This window comes from Venturia canescens, chromosome 1 (genome assembly GCF_019457755.1).
Source record: "Venturia canescens isolate UGA chromosome 1, ASM1945775v1, whole genome shotgun sequence".
Classification (NCBI taxonomy): domain Eukaryota; kingdom Metazoa; phylum Arthropoda; class Insecta; order Hymenoptera; family Ichneumonidae; genus Venturia; species Venturia canescens.
The window spans coordinates 32,638,368-32,655,218 of NC_057421.1; the positions used below are offsets into that span (position 1 = coordinate 32,638,368).

Here is a 16,851-nt window from a genome sequence, read left to right on the forward strand (position 1 = left end):
ACAAATCGTCGAAAAAAAATCATCAGATTCTTAGACCCTGCTACAGTTTGAAAAAACTTTGAGCATTTCTTTCTGAACTTAGAAACATTCATTCGTTATTTTCACTATAGATCAAAATAAAAAATTATTTTGACGAATTCTCCGCAATTCTTTACAAAGTGGGACGATTATGTCAGAAGTCCTGCTCAGATCTCATCCCTTAACTTGTTCTCTTCCGACACAATCCTTCACGGAATTTTTCAAGAGTTATCAACTATAAATCTCCGTGTAGTAGTTGTGGAAAAATTATGAGCGTGAATATCTTTATTACTAGAAACGAAGGATTATTCCATAGTGAAAAATTACGAAGTTGGAAAAAAGTTCACCGAAAATTTTTCTTTCGATCATAACTCTCAACAGTTCAATACTCCGACATACAATTGTCTATTTTTGTGTGCAGAGTTTAGAGTCCAAAGGGTCATCACCAGTTCAGGCAGTTTTCGTGAACCGACATATCCTCGTTTACCTCGAAGAGGTTTTAAAACATTGATGATTTAACAAACTGACGACACACTTCGCGTATTCCTCACTAATGAATTGCTGAGTGATAAATAAGTTGTATAAATGCGAGGCAAGAATTAAAACGACGAGGCATAACGATGGTATTTTGTGTCAATTACTGTAAGTTGACAATGACTGTGTAATCCTCGTTTGACCGATGAACGTGGACGAGTCGATGAGATTACGAAGCGCCAGAGAATCGCGCATGTACATGCGTAAGATACGATGATATAGACGTCGGAGGAGCCCAGCGTCATTTAAACGACGTCGGACAGCGGACGAGAGCGTTTCGAGAACACCAGAGTGCGTTTCTTTTTTCAATTGTGTCCGTCGTAAACAACGCGAAAGTAGTACATAAATAAAGTACAAACATGTGGTTACAAAGAAATTAATAACTTTTAATCATAAATAATTGACGAACAAGGAATGAAAAAATGATGACAAATCTTTCTAACACTGTTCGAGTCTAGTGAGGATATAAATTGGTGTCTTGCTTCTCACGCCTTCGCAATGCAAATTCAAAATTCATCGACAAATCGTTTAACTGCAAAATTGTAACCAAACACTAAGTTTACTTTTCTGAAAAAATGTCTCTGAACTTTCGAACTGTTCGAATCACTGAACCGAGGAATTGAACTCTCATGTCATTATGGATTAAGTGTGAAAATAAATGAGTGAACAAATATTTGGGCTGTCGAGATTATGATTGATATGTCGAGCTGTTTCTCTTGAACAAGAATAATACACAGTGAATTTTCGCTTTAAGTCAAAAAAGGCTTTTGAGGCGAAGACACGCGTTTATATTTTGGCATAAAAACCACGGAATGATGTGTTGAAATGGAATTCTTCGTTTCGCGAATTTTCAAAACCCCCGCAGTCTGAGTGTACAGTATAACAGTGCGGCAGCCAGCGCGACAACATTCGTTTGAACCAAACGTGCTGAAAAATATACGCTGCTATTCCAATTATTGATGAATTATTTTAATAAACTCCAAAAAGATTCGACACTTTGAAAATCTGCTTTCGAACAGTTTTTTATTAATTAATTCCGTGAGTTATTATTTTATCTGAGCAACATCATATTTCCAACTATGAGAGAAGTAACGTGTAAGGCTCGATCTCATCACTATGAGACATTGGATTTTGAGAGGATGAAATCAGACAGTTAGATATGTGTTAGAACGAAACGATTGCTAAAATCACAAAAAACGGTTTATGTGGATCGGGTGAGTACAATTTTACTACGTATATTGTACTTGTTGTCGATATTATCATCCAGATAAACATACTTGAGACCTTATCCAATGCTCGGCGAGGGCAGCTTACCTCAAGCAGCTTCCTCGACTCACTGGTATTTAACGTATACAGAGTGAACCAATAAATTTGTCTGAGAAACAGAAATATTGTTGTTATTCAAGATACGAAAGTTTAAGAATGCACAGACGCGAGGGTTGTTTTGAGATAGAGCTTTTTTTATGTCTTACAATTAAAGATTTCTTTTCTTTTCTATGCCTGTGAAATTTCAAGATCCCTTATCGACTGTTTGCTTGAAATATTAACAGTCGAAGAGTACAGAAATAAACATGTCGCTTATGGCCACAATGATTTACTGGTTCCTTCAACCATCTTCAACTCAAAATTTGGTATATTTCTAAATTAGAGGTACAACTAAAACCATTATTTATATGAATTGAATCGCGCGGAATCCAATGGTACGTTAAAAAAGGGGTTCAACGACCATCTGAATTATCAAGAGACTCGCCAGAGTCTCGGGGCAAGTACATTGACAGCCCTGTCGTCTGCTGGTGGTGATTCGCGGTGATGGGGATAAAATTGGCATGTGATTTTGTTAAATTACGTAAATATTAAGCTGAAGACACCAAATGATTATAGAATCTTGAAATTTTGCTGGCCTATACGTCACTTGTCATATGCAGTTCAACCTATACCATATTGTCAATAAAAGTGACAGCTGTACTTTTTAGTATTATATATGGTGATCTCTGATCTAATTTGTCAACTGACTATGCTCAATGTTGTCAAACGTTGCCTTTTCGCAATGTACTATCGAATCATATGAATATAAGGACTCGGAATGAAATATGTTCTGCAACTTAAATATTATTCACGATTAAAAAATTAAGATAACGCTTTTTTAGTAAAATTCTGCTAAATATGAATGACCGAGGTAATTGCTTGAAAAAAATATGGAAAGACTGTCAACTGACTAATACGACGCGCACGTACATCGTTAATGGCAACGATATTGCTGCTCCACAAAGTTATTGGTCCACCCGCGGTATCTTTTGCATAAAATATATTTTCGGTATGCATACTCGTTTGCATATATCGTATGCATATATATGTTTGCATATTATTGGTTTTATCCCCAGTAATCAAGGCGACTTGGTGTGTTTGTATAGCTCGAAGTAGATCATGGCAAAGCGATTGGAATATCCTTAATGTTGTATTCTGCCAAAATTAAACATTTCAACTATAGGCCTATATTATACCATATTTTGATGTGACACAATCATAAATCCATTTGAAAAATGATTATAACAAAGACGTGAACGGTTATAAGTTTTGAATATTAAAGTATTGAACCTCCGAGCTGGTTTAGAACGGACGTACGGAAAGAAGCTGAGATATGAAAGTGGTTTGATGGATCGGAAGGGAGAAAGAACAGTTTATAGCTTTTTGTTAATTCGAAAGACGGATTTTACGACCACCACCTGAAATTTACGTTCCAGAAATCTGGCAAATTGTCAGCTTCTAAAATGATCATTTATTGCTTTCGTTCGAGCTTCACCAATCGGAATGAAAACTATGATATTTGAGAGCTGATTCAGATATGGGATCCTAAACATTGAAAAAGTTGACCTTTAATTAGAACATGATCTTTGCGGAGTTAACAAACATGAAATGTTGGGATAAGTTATGAAACAAGATAAACAAAGATGGTGGGCAGCTTTAGAAGTATAGATATCAATCTTAGATTGTTTTTTTTAACTGACTCTTGAAATTCCTGATATTTATCGGGAATTTCTCTATGCCATCTATCAGCTAATGTTCTCGGGTAACGCGAAAACTAGTTTCCGACGGTTTCGCTGCACCTATGAAAAATGTTTTCAATCGATCATGAACGCGTGAAGGAAATTCTTGGCGGAACAAACCATCGACAATAATACGCAGAAGCGAGTTCCTTGAGCATCTATGAAAATCGCGACTTCATTCACAACAAAGAAAAAATTGATATTGCTTGGAAAATGATTCACCAAAAAGAGGAATGTAAATTTGTCACTGAAAGATGTACATTTAATAAAATATTGCAACAATATAGGAAAACTACCATTGCTTTTCCCAAGTGGAAGAAAACTTCATGAGACGATTTCAAGTAAATATTATCCGAGAAGATCATAGAAATCTTTGTCGTGTGATCGATCGAGTCGGTGAACCAACTTCGATGGGGAATAATATAGTTTTGAACCTGAACATATTTTTTAATCTAAAAGTAGATCGAGAAAAAGTTATTCATTATTTTTTCTAATCTAACACATTTTTTTGGGTTCCAATATTTAATGTCTTGTGTCTTTCATTAAAACTAAAAAAGTAAATAATGAAAAGTTTGCGGCACTAAAAGAAATTCGAATTCATTCTTGAAGAATTATTTGAAAAAGAAAAACCGAACGTGGCTGCAAAGAAAAACATATTTAGGTTCGTAAACACGCAATTAATAGCAGTAAGAAAACAGTACGAGGTGTTTCGCGATGATTAATTTTTAGATTATAGCGATCGTGTCCAATGATAGCGAGCGTAAGTATACTGCAATAAATAATATCATCTCATTCATGCGTCAAATAAATTGTACTCCTTATGGACCACAGCGATGCACGTTTGGTAAGCGCCTTGGACGATTTCCCACTTCGAACAGCTTCTTGCTCAAGCTCGAATGGGTGATCGCTTAGTCACCCACCGGCTTCTGCATCGATCTGTGTGTGGGAGACAGTTTTCTGACTTTCTGGTCGTGTCAATGTACGGAAACCCAATAAAACTTGAGCTGATTGTAACAAAAGAAGAATACCACAATTTTTCTTTTCTTGTGCAAATGCGCGATATTGTCGATTCAGAAGGATGAGTTACTGTGGACAGCACACTCTGCAAAAGTCTCATAAGAAAATAAAGATAACTGATGTTTGCAGGTAGAAGTGGAGTCAAAGTGATAGAACCTCTTCGTTAAACCCGAAATGAGTATAATAACGTTTAATGATGAGGAAATGAGTATGTCGATCCATACGGAAACGAAGCATACCGTGTTATTTTAAGATCCGAACAGTGAATAAGGGATCCGGACGGAAATGATAACTGGATGTTTCAATCTGCTGCACGATGAGAGCTCTGACAATATGTGAACTGTTGACTCGATTAGAATGACCATTATAAAATGGAAAGAATTTAAAATATACTTTCAGGAAAGAAGTAGATGGAAACTTTGAAAGAAACTTGACTTTTATTCAAAAGAATAAAAAATTTTGGAAGAAGTCACTTTTCATATTCAATTAAATTTTTTTCAACGAAGACAATTTACAATTGTTTCGAGCATCAGGTTACTCAGGATCAATGATTTTACATAAAGTACAACGATATACGTACGAATATTATAATTAGAAATATTGAGATATAACAGTGGTGCCCTGATAACGAGATTCTCTAATAACATTTGCAATATACTTCGCTTTAGAAATAAGATTCTCTTAAGTGCACCTCCTTTGAGATGGGCTCACGAGTGATGAGTCGAGGCAAGTTAGGTAAACAAGTTGAAGGTGATTTTCAAAATTCAGTGAATCCCTTGTGGAAATTATTTTATATTCGGAAACCGCTTTCAGATGTGATGAAAGTCGATAAATCTTGAAAATAGATAAATCGTTGTATATCTATGTAAAAATCTCCGGGATCTGAATATTTATGAGCTGGCAAAATGCAACATCTATAAATTTGCATTTTCTACTCAGAGATGTTCCTTGACCATACTAATAGCGCATTCTAATGCTTGTTGCGTCTGATGCACGTAAGTTGGAGTACTACCGAGAACTAGCATCGGAAGACCGCGTTATTTTCAATGTCAGGGAAATTTGAATTTGAACAGACATCCTCAAGTTGACAAAATGATTTTACATGAATACGGAAACCAAATTTATCTTTGGATTAGAACAGCGATGATGAAACATCTGCATGGTAATAATATATGCTCGCAGACTTAGCGACGATTTCAGTTTTTGTTAAATAGCTCAATCTCGATATTTTTTTTTAATATTGATGAATGGTACCGATAACCCTTGAAATCAACAAAGTCGTCAAAACGAATCTTTGAATTCGAGAGGCCGAAAATGAACTCAATGAATGGCTTCGCATTGCTTCGTAATCTGATGAAACAACAGACTTGTTATCGCATTAATGACTGAACAAAAGATATTAATTACGTCGACGACATAAGATTTTGTTGATTTATCATCTAATTACCCAGAAATTTGAATCCAAATATGAGGTCATTTGGAATCCAATAAATTTTCCATGATTAAGAACTGTAAGTCTATCGAGTAACTAAAGGTTTGAAACACACATGTTTTCAAATAAATTATCGCTTAAGGTATTCCTTCTACGAACCCGAATATTCTACAAATAACTGATTTTAACTAACAGTAAAGTAAAAGTGCATGCGAATAGATCAGTGAAATTTCAGGTCACGTTATCGAACATTTAATACAGAATTAAAATTGCAAAAATCGTAAAATTTATACAGGAGCTTATGGAGATTCCATCATCACCACATTTCTATTCAATAATTCATATACCGAATATATTCTAAATTCCTGATACAAGCTATTTCACAGATAGAAAAAATGTAAGGAATCCATAGCGACGATAAAAATAAAGGGTTACCGAATGCTTAAAAGAGATATCAACGATAGAAGTTGGAAAAATGGCAGAAGCAGAAGCTTTTCCCATAGGGGTGAGCGGGGCAAAACGAGATACCCGAAAAATTTGGGAAATTTTTTTCACTTTTTTTTTCAACTTCTATATTTGTCCGAAAATGAACGAAAAATATATTTTTTCCAAAACATCATGTTTTTTTTTTTTTTTAATTTCTACTACTGTCAATGAGAGTAATCGCAGATATAGGGGAATGTGGGTCAAAGTGGATACCATGAGCAATTAAGCTGGATATGTCGATTTACATATGTGCTGTCAACTACTGCTGTGTTCAAAAATTGATTTTCCACAGTCATTTTTCATATTCTGTCAAAAAAAATCATGGGGCAAAGGGGACTTCCCTTTGAAAAAAATACTCTACGGATGATTTTGACTAGATGTCTCGAATGTACGGTGAAATTGAATGAAACTTGAATTAACCAAAAATTTGAATTAAACAAAAAGAAAAAAAATAAAAAGTAAGAAATAATCATGAGCCTACTCCGCACAACTTTAACACTGAATCCATGATTCAATGAATGAAGAATACAAACTTTTATAAAATAAAACGCACCCAAGGTGCATTGAATGAAAATTATAAAAAAAAAATTCACAAATTTTTGTGGGAAATTGTTACGAACATTTTTTTTTTAATTGAAAAAAATTTCAGTACATTTCTTGGTTTTTGGGAGTAAAAAATAGACGGAGCTTTTCAAACATTTCCTTAGGTATCCTGTTTTGTCCCACTCTCCCCTATAACCGTGACTTCTCAGAGGTTAGGAATCAGTCCAAATTTCGAGTGCCCCAATTTGCACCACCAAAAAATACGGTCATGTGACAGAAATACTTTAAATAACGCAACGATCTATATTTCGTAGTTGTCAACCACAGCATCGATTCTTGAATCATCAGTACGAAACGATTTCTGCTTTGAACGGATACGATTCGGCCACAAACTCGCGAACGATGAAGAGGTGAATTTTTCACAGCTGTGGATGAGCTACCCAATGCGCAAACGAGCCTTCCCTCTCAAATTCAGGCAAATAACATTTTAGATAATTAAAAACTCCGTTAATTAGTAAGAATAAGGCGATCTCACGGAAGTGTTGACTATGCAAACTTTAGTAGAACATTCAACGACTCAAGTAAGTTCTGTTAAACAAGGAAAACAACAAGGAAATATTCCATTAGATAAATATGTTGCTGTCATTAGCTGAGCGGATGCTACTCCTTTGTTCTACATTTATCTTCCATTATTATTCCTCTGGTGAGTGATGCATCCAGTTTGCTATACGAAAGTTCAGTAGCAACTGCAAAGTTCGCGATATTATTCACGGTCCCTGGTCTTCCCCTTTCGAGTAGCATGCATATTTCAATGTGCACACGTATAATTATCGACGCGAACGTCAACTGCATTCGACGGAAAGGGGAGGGGACAAAACCAGGTAGCCAGTAGAAGATCACAAACTCAGACACATCTGAGTTGAGTGTTCATTTCTCGTTGTGGATTTAGCCGAGCCCCTTCCGTTTCACACCGTTTTCTACTAGCCATCCAATTTCTGTGGCTGATTTGCAACCGAATAAATATGCCGTTACGATTAATTGAGAAAAATCGAAAGTTTTACGACGATAATAAAACTGAGCGTTTGTGAATATCACTATGTCTCAGAGAGGTTTGTGCTCGGATGATTCTGCTCAAGCAATTTTTACTCGAGATTCACCAGAGAAAGTTGAAATATTCATTGGGAAGAAAACCGAATGTGTCAAACGTTACAGACAGACGGTTGTTGACTAAACGAAATTCAAGCATCGTTAAGAGTTAAGAAAATGGATGAGGAAGCAAATCCAATCGCACTATGCGACCACACTAACTTAAAAAATAGTGTGGTCGCATCAAACTTCTGTGAGCTTCCACGAGCCTGACCTCCACAACCTAACTTGACCTTAAACGTACAAAATCATTTGAAATATAAAAAAAAAGCCACGACAACAAATGGACGACGTGATAATGTGAAACTTTTATCAAGGTGCATGAGCACGCAACCAAGATTCGCCGAGTCGAGAGACCTTTAAGGGCATGGATCAGTCAGTATATCGCAACCGTGAGTGCGAGGGAGATAGCTACAAATTTTGAACCGTTCGCCCGACCAAAATAATAAAAATGTCAGCCCATTTTTACAATGGCCCTGCGTGGACTGACAGAGCTTTTTATTAAGATAGATCTGTATCTACACGTACGAAACAAAAGTTTGAACCGCGGCGTACAATGAAATCCAATGCTTATACTCTGCTACCGGTCAGACAGTTTTGTCACGCTTGTACATTAGGGTGATGCAAAAAAAATCGATATTTTTTTTCTGGGAGCTCCAACGGTTAGTACATAAAAAAAAGTAATTTTCCCAAAATTTCAGATTTAAAAAAAAAAATTTAGATAGTGCTCAAGCCACTTTTCGATATTTTCCTGTTTTTTCTCAAAAATCGCGAAGCAAAATTTTATTTTTGCTTTCATAGCAGATATGTTAGTCCTTCATGGAATTATAAATCTCATAAAATTTTGTCGCTCTCAAAAAAATTTTAAGGCTACCTAACATACATTATTTCTTTTTTTCTATATATTTAGATATAAATTATGAGATTAAAAAAGGTGTGGCTACAAATGACATTTTTTGTCGTCCTTCCAAAAGAAAAAGTGAATGTACTTTACAAAAACATTGTTTTTCACAATTACATGTCATAACAATGATTTTTGCATTTTCTCAAGCGATTGATTTCAATTATTTTCCTATATTTTTCATAGAGATGAATACTTTTAAGCACTAAAACTTTCTAGGGCATCGTACAAAAATTACACCGTGCTCAATAAAGCTGTGTTTTGCCAAATTTAAATTCTTTATTTCAGAATCTGGTATTTCACCGCAGAAAATTTAAAATTTAGGAATTTTCTAATTTTCTCGTGCGTTATAAAAATTAGTATAATATTTTGACCGAATTCAGTTAGAAAAAAATGGAGACGATTGGATGCAAAGTCGCAAATATTTTTCATCAAACTTCCAAAATCGTCCTCGTTATTTTTGCGGATTAAGAAATAAAAATTAAATCAGTAAAATCGAAATAGGTTTATTGTACAAAGTTGCCTTCCCGTACAAACTCAAATAGTTTTTGATTGTAAACAAATAATTCGGAACTAAATATTTTTGCGATTTTGCATTCATAAGCCTACATTTATTTTCCATTAAAATTCAGTCAAAATATTTTACTAATTTCTATAACAAATGGGAAAACTAGAAAATTCCCAAATTATAACGTCTTCTGCGGCGAAATACCAGACTTTGAAACAGAGAATTTCAATTCGACAAAATTTTGAAAAATTGTTTTTGCAAAACACTTTCACCCCTTCTTTTGGAAGGACGACAAGAATAGATATTTGTAGCCACACGTTTTTTAATCTCATAATTTATAGCTAAATATATAGAAATAAAGAAGTAAATAATGCGAGGTATTTAAATTTTTTTCGCTAGTGAAAAAATTTTCTTTGATGTACTAACGATTTCTGTTGGAGCTCCGAAAAAAAAAATATCAATTTTTTTTGCATCACCCTATTGTACACTCTGCCTGTCCTATACAATCACGTTTCATGCACGAATAAATCGCTTACACATATAGGAAGTGGCGCTATAATCGTGGTAACAACGCCCTTCTCCAGTATTACTACAGTATTACTACGATCATTTAAGAAAAAAGCTTTCATATTGTTTTGTATTGCGCCTATCAATTCACCGCATCGTGCACTGTTGCCACGTTGTCACAGTTGGTCATCCGCCTGTTCCGCGTCACGTATAATTAACACAGTTCATCAGTTGATATCTCCGAAATTAGGTGGTCAAAAATTCCCATTTTTAAAAAATATTAATCCCACAATAGTACTGAATACACGACTGGTTTTATTTTAAAGGCGTGCGATCCGTTTAGGGCCGGTAAAATCGTGAATATCTCGAAAACTAGATGGTGAATCGATTTGAAAATTTGACAATCGGTTCGTGAAGGCTATCTTTGCACCATATTTAAATTTCAGCCCATTTCTTAAGATTTCAATAAAAGTACAGAACTACCTTAAGAAGGATCAAGGACAGACACGTGCGATAGCATTGAGTGGTATAAATTCTTACGTTGTTTTTTTCAAATTTTTACCCACTTATAATACTTGAAAACACGTTGGTAGCGGAATCTTCGTTAGTTCCTATGGGATGAAGATCGAGTTGATTTTTTTCTTGCAAAATAGTAGGCCTGGCATCGAGTCATTGCGACCCGATTGATTCAGCCTCAAAATGATCCAATGAAACTTATTGTAGGGGACAATGCCGAAACGCGTCCACATGCGGTTTAATTCGAGTTGATCCAGAAGTCCAGAATAGTCGACCTACATTACAGGATTGATTTAATTAGGGTTTGTATGATCTTGGGTCATGAATCGTCCAATAGGATCGAATGTTATATAGTTCACCTTTCTGACAAGAGAATCAAATCGAATTTACTTATTTATTTCCATATTCCCATATTATAAAAAATAGAATATACTCCATGACGAACTGAACAGATCAATCTTAGTTCGATTATGGTATCTTATCGCATAAATCTTTTACTAAAATTCGTTAGAATTTATAATCAACCGACAACCCGTAGATCACATAGCGAGAAAACTTTTCGAATAATCGTTCCGTTTGAAGTTCAATTGTTTCGGAGATTTATTTTTGTTGATTATCAAGATAATACTGTTTCATAAATTGAAGATATATATCGTATTAAGAAATGCACAATCTGATTCTAAATCGAAGGATTAAAATATCAGAGAACCATCGTTACCCAATATGCCAGCCAAACCATCGTTGATCCCTTTTAAGTGTCGATTGATGTTTATTGATAAACTCTGTCAATGTTAGTTAAACCTTGTACAAATAGAATCATTTTTATCCATTACTATCGATTTTTTTCTCTACTCTATTAGATAGTTGATACGAGAGTAGCTCAGTCAGTTGAAAATTGGACTTTTACCAGAAAACCAATCACGATTAAAGTGTTCAGATAAATCTGTTGATGGGCCAGATTAATTCGATTGTTTTCTCCGCAGCGAACATTATCGCGTCATCGCGTCATGGCCAAATCTATGCCACAGTGATTTTCAAACATTTAGTCAAAATGGAACGTTTGTCCCTTCGCATGGAGAAATCGAAAAAACCTGCGATAGAAATCGGACGAGAAGCGCTTTTACTTTTTCTATTACTAGGATCTATCACGCGCGCTTCTGCGCGCGAGCGGTTTCCTAATGGCGCTGCAGCGCTCTAACATTTTTTTTCTCAGTATCAAATTTAAAAAAAAAAGAAACGATAGTTTTTCGAAACTCATGACCGAACATGAGTCATTGTGACCAATATATGTTATGCGAATCTTGTTTTCACCAGGCTGATCATTTAATGCACGTATGGTAAAAATTAATATTAACCCTATATGAAGCAGTTCACCCGAAAAAAATGTTTAATAAGCGTTATAAATATCACTTATTTTGAATTTTATTATTTCTGTTTACAATAAGAACGGTTTTGCGGTAGCGCTGCAGTGCTTCTTTTATTAAAAAAGCATCTTGAAATCAACCTATTTGGAGCAGTTCGAAAATATACTTTCAGTCCGTTTCGAGCCCTTTGAACTAAAAACTTTGAGAATTTTTTGGAGAAAAAGCTACATTGATCTTGAATTTTAACTTTGATCTTGAATAATTGTTGACTGAGTTAGTTGACTTACCGAAAAGTGACATCAGACCTTTTTCCTAGAGCGTTCAATTCTCTACAAAAATATGCCAAGAACTTTACATCACGACGTATCGTTCGTGAGTTACAAAAATCGGAAAGAAAAAATATTAGTACTCCTGTATTATCCTTATGAAAAATCGACAAGAGAGATTCACACTAACTTAATATTAATATTAAGGGCTCATATTTTAACTGGTCTATTTTGGTACCTAAACAAAACTTTTGAGCTTGGTTACGATCGAAAATAATTTTTTTTTTCAATCATATTAATCAAGAGACAAGGTAGCGGCTCGGTATCTAATATTTCTGTATGTGAGCTGCCTGTTATTTTTTACTGCAAAGGAGAGGAAAATTTTCTATTATAGAACTCTGCCTTTCATTCCATATTATGGATATATTATTCAACTAATTAATTATTTTGGTCAATTTAATTTATTCTATTCATAGCTTATTTATTTTTACAATTCAAGCCTGACTATGGCCTTCATAAGATTCATTTTTATATTTATCATCAACAATCGAAGCGACAAATCTAACTGTATTTTTTTTTTAATTCTTGTATCTTTTTAAGGGAATATACATATATGTACCACCTTTTTTCTTCGTCATTTCAGTTGTATTATGCAATATCTTCATACTTGTAAGTACTTTGTACATTCTTGAAAGTTCATGTTATAAGATACTTATGGAAAAAAGTATATTTGGGTTTAATTATAATTAGTTATAAATAATTCAAATGTAAAAAACTTGTTTTTTCTAAGCGAATTCGGCTGTTCTTAAAAGAAGTCCCCAATTGTTTTATATTTTTTTTACTGTACTTAATATTTAGTACCATCATATTTATTTTTTCCAGATTTATCAGCATGCTCGTATTTCCAAAAAAAGTCTTCAAATTAAAAAAAAAAAAAATCCTCAAATTTTCCAAAAATCGAACTTGATCTAACAGTCTCCATATTACGCCCATCATATTAAATTTTTCAATTCATTCAAACTTATCAATAGAAAAATGTGCCTTTCAAAAAGTTAATAATATTTGCACATTTTCAACTTTTACTTGTCATTGATAGGAATTTCTAGAAATAACGCCCCATGTCTACAGTTATTGTCACTATTTTTTCTGCTTCTTCACTGCGTTTCTCATGCTCGTCATACTCATTCTCTACACTACGATTTTTTTTCATAAAATTTCATATCGCTCGTGGTATTTTAACCTCTTTGATTTTTTATCGTGAAACAGAAGTTCTAAAGCAAGAGTGGTAAGCCGAGCAGGCTGGATTAGTGGAGAATTCGTCGGAAACAATTTGTCAGAAGCGCGACTTGTCGAATCACAATTTGTCGAACCACAATTCACTACATAAGAAATCATTCATAACACGTTTTATATAATAGAATCTGTGGTAGGTAATAAATTTGAAAAGAAGTTTTGTCCACGATCAGTAAGGGGCGAAAATTGATCGTTTATTTATCGGTCCATTTATTACTCTAACAAATTCCTCTTTTTGCTAATCAAACTGCATGTTTACTCAACATGAAGAAAAGTTACGTATTGAAAAACAATATTGTTTTAAGCAATCGAAGAGGTACATATTACACTGGCAAGAAATATATTTGCTGGCATATTGAATTGAACAAAGTCCGGCACACCTTGGCAAACCTGTGAGTGGGCAAAATAGAGTTTGACTCTATTTTGCACTTTGCTTTGCACTTTTTTTTTCGACGAGCGCTGAGTACGGCAGCACATTGGGCCTTTCCTTTTTGCATTGTCCTATCATCTCCAATAAAAAAGGAACAACCGGGCACATCGTGGCAAAAGTGTGGCTAAGCACTGTAGCGTATGGCTTACCATGAACTGAGTATGGCTAAACATTGGGAAAGCCGAACGGTGCAAGTGACGTGGGTCTGGCTTTGCGAAACCCAAAAAGACCCGATGTTTAGCTATACTCAGCCCGTGGTAAGCCATATACCCTGCAGTGCCTAGCTATTAGTATTTCTCAACGATTTTCAACGTCTAGATCGACGGCTTCAGGGTTTTCGATGCTTAGGTTGAAGTTGTCATAGTTTATGAGGTCAATATCAACCCCTCAATGATTTCGTAGGTCACGTGGATGCTGTCATTGATTTTCGATGTCCAGGGGAACATTTTCATAGAGCTAGGTGTCTAGGTCGACGGCTTCATGGATATCGGTGTTCGGTAAAAAATTTTCACGGTCTTCTGTGGCCTCGAAATCTTCGTCGATTTCTTCGTCGTCGACGTGGACATTAAAAATTATAATCAAGTCCACCTGGATCTCGACAACTAAAAACCGTCTACTAAATCTCGTTTTGCACTTTATGTATAGTTTTTCTCATGCTCCATACTAACGATTCACAATTCAATTCCCTGTGAAATCTGTCTATCTGCAGAATTGTCCTACGGTCAATCTATTATTATCCGAAACTGATACGTAATAAAAATTAATTCGCATTTCAATTGAATGCGAACGGAATCAGAAGCATGATATTCCATTTCAAGCTGAAATGTATTTAAACGAAAAACCATTTCTCATTTCGAGCTAAAAAAAAAGTGGTGATTGAGTAATCATACCTTTTATATTATTTGATAAACGAATAAAAATACTTTTTTATTCGAATGTGTCGCTTATATCTTTGGTCATATCATTGAACGCTATTGGTGAGGAAGACATGTTCTGATTCGTCTTTATGAAATTATTCAAATTTTCAAATGTACTACTCTCATGCACATAAAAAAAAGCGTTATTTTGATAGGAACATATAACCGTACACGTATTCACGCAACTTTCAAAATGACAGCAAGACTGCAACTGTCAAGCGGAACAGCGGGACTCGAAATACGGTGTATTACCGAACCGACCAATCACAGAACGAATAAAACGACAACAATAACTTTCAAGGCATATCGTTTTTTAAAACTTTTTATAAGGGGACTAGGGTATATTAGCGCGCGCTTAAGCGCGCGTATAGGGGTTTATTAGCGCTGCTGCGCCCAAGGAAAGCTTATAACCACTCGCGTATACACCACTGCCAAATTGATAGTAAACATGAAACTGACAGCAAGACTCCGAATTTGAAAGCCCCAGCGACCAATCACAGTACGAATAGAGCGACAACAATGCCCCTCGTTGGTGAGCAACTTCGGACGTTACTCACCAACTTTTTAGAAGGGGACATTTGTTTTTATAAATTATAAATATCCTCTAATAAAAAGTTCATGAGCTCGAAATGTATCGAATTATATCGAAATATCGAATTCTTGAAGCCTCTTTATTCGTGCTGTGATTGGTCGCTTTGAAATCTCGAATTTAAAGTCCTGCTCTTAGTTTGATAGTTTCAACTGTCAGATTGACAGTTCGTGTATGCGCAGTTGATTATATCAACCAACAGCGTTTAATTACATGGCCCACAGAGAAACAGCACATTCAAATAAAAAAGTATTCGTATTCGAGTGTAAAATAACATAACCCATGTATTTCAGGCTCCAGTTTTTTTCAGCACGAAAATAGGAAATAATATTTACATTGAATTGAAATGCGAATTGCTTTTTATTTCGTACTTCGAATGGTAATAGATTTATCGTAGGATGATTATGAAAATATACGAATTTTCTCAAGGTCCGAAATTTCGTGTTAATTTTACAAATTTCAGTGACGAAGTCGACGGTTTGTGGTAGTCAAAATCCAGGTCGACTTAATAGTGATTTTTTATGCCCAGATCGACAACAACTACATGGCTTCTGTTGTCTAGGTTGACGACTTCATGTTTTTCGATGCCCAGGATGACGTTTCTACTTCCTGTCTACGTCGACGGCTCCAGATTCCACTATCTAGGTCGACGGCTCCATAGTTTTCAATGTCTAGGTATATTTTTCCTTGGTTTTCGATGTCTAGGTCAACGGCTCCATAGTTTTCGATGTCTAGGTATATTTCTCCAAGGTTTTCGATGTCTAGGTCGACGGTTCCATAGTTTTCGATGTCTAGGTATATTTCTCCAAGGTTTTTGATGTCTAGGTCAACGGCTCCATAGTTTTCGATGTCTAGGTATATTTCTCCAAGGTTTTTGAAGTCTAGGTCGATGGCTCCATAGTTTTCAATGTCTAGGTATATTTTTCTTTGGGTTTCGATGTCTAGGTACATTTCTCCATAGTTTTTAACATCCAGGTCGACGACTCCATAGTTTTTTATGTCTAGGTATATTTTTACGTGGTTTACGACGTCTAGGTCGACGGCTCCATAGTTTTCAATGTCTAGGTATATTTGTACGTGATTTACGACCTCTAGGTCGACGGCTCCATAGTTTTTAATGTCTGCGTATATTTCTCCATAGTTATCAATGCCTAGGTTTGATAGGTCTCGATATCTAGGTACATTTCTCCATAGTTCTCGATGTCTAGGTATATTTCTCCTTGGTTTTTTATGTCTAGGTATATTTTTTCATAGTTTCCGCTATCGAGGTTGACGGCTCCATAACTTTTGATGTCTAGGTATATTTCTCAACAGTTTTCGATGTCTAGGTCGACGGCTTC

The 16,851-nt window shown here is 35.2% G+C and overlaps 1 protein-coding gene across 3 annotated transcripts in view; it reads left to right on the forward strand.

Moving 5' to 3' along the window:
* The first annotated feature begins 812 nt into the window (after positions 1-812).
* Positions 813-16,851, forward strand: part of LOC122419168 (parathyroid hormone/parathyroid hormone-related peptide receptor-like) — a 77,279-nt gene continuing 61,240 nt past the window's right edge. For all 3 annotated transcript variants that reach the window (XR_006262836.1, XM_043433485.1, XM_043433487.1), the window contains exon 1: positions 813-1,766. The gene's annotated coding sequence lies outside the window, so the exon portion shown is untranslated. The remainder of the gene's footprint in view (positions 1,767-16,851) is intronic.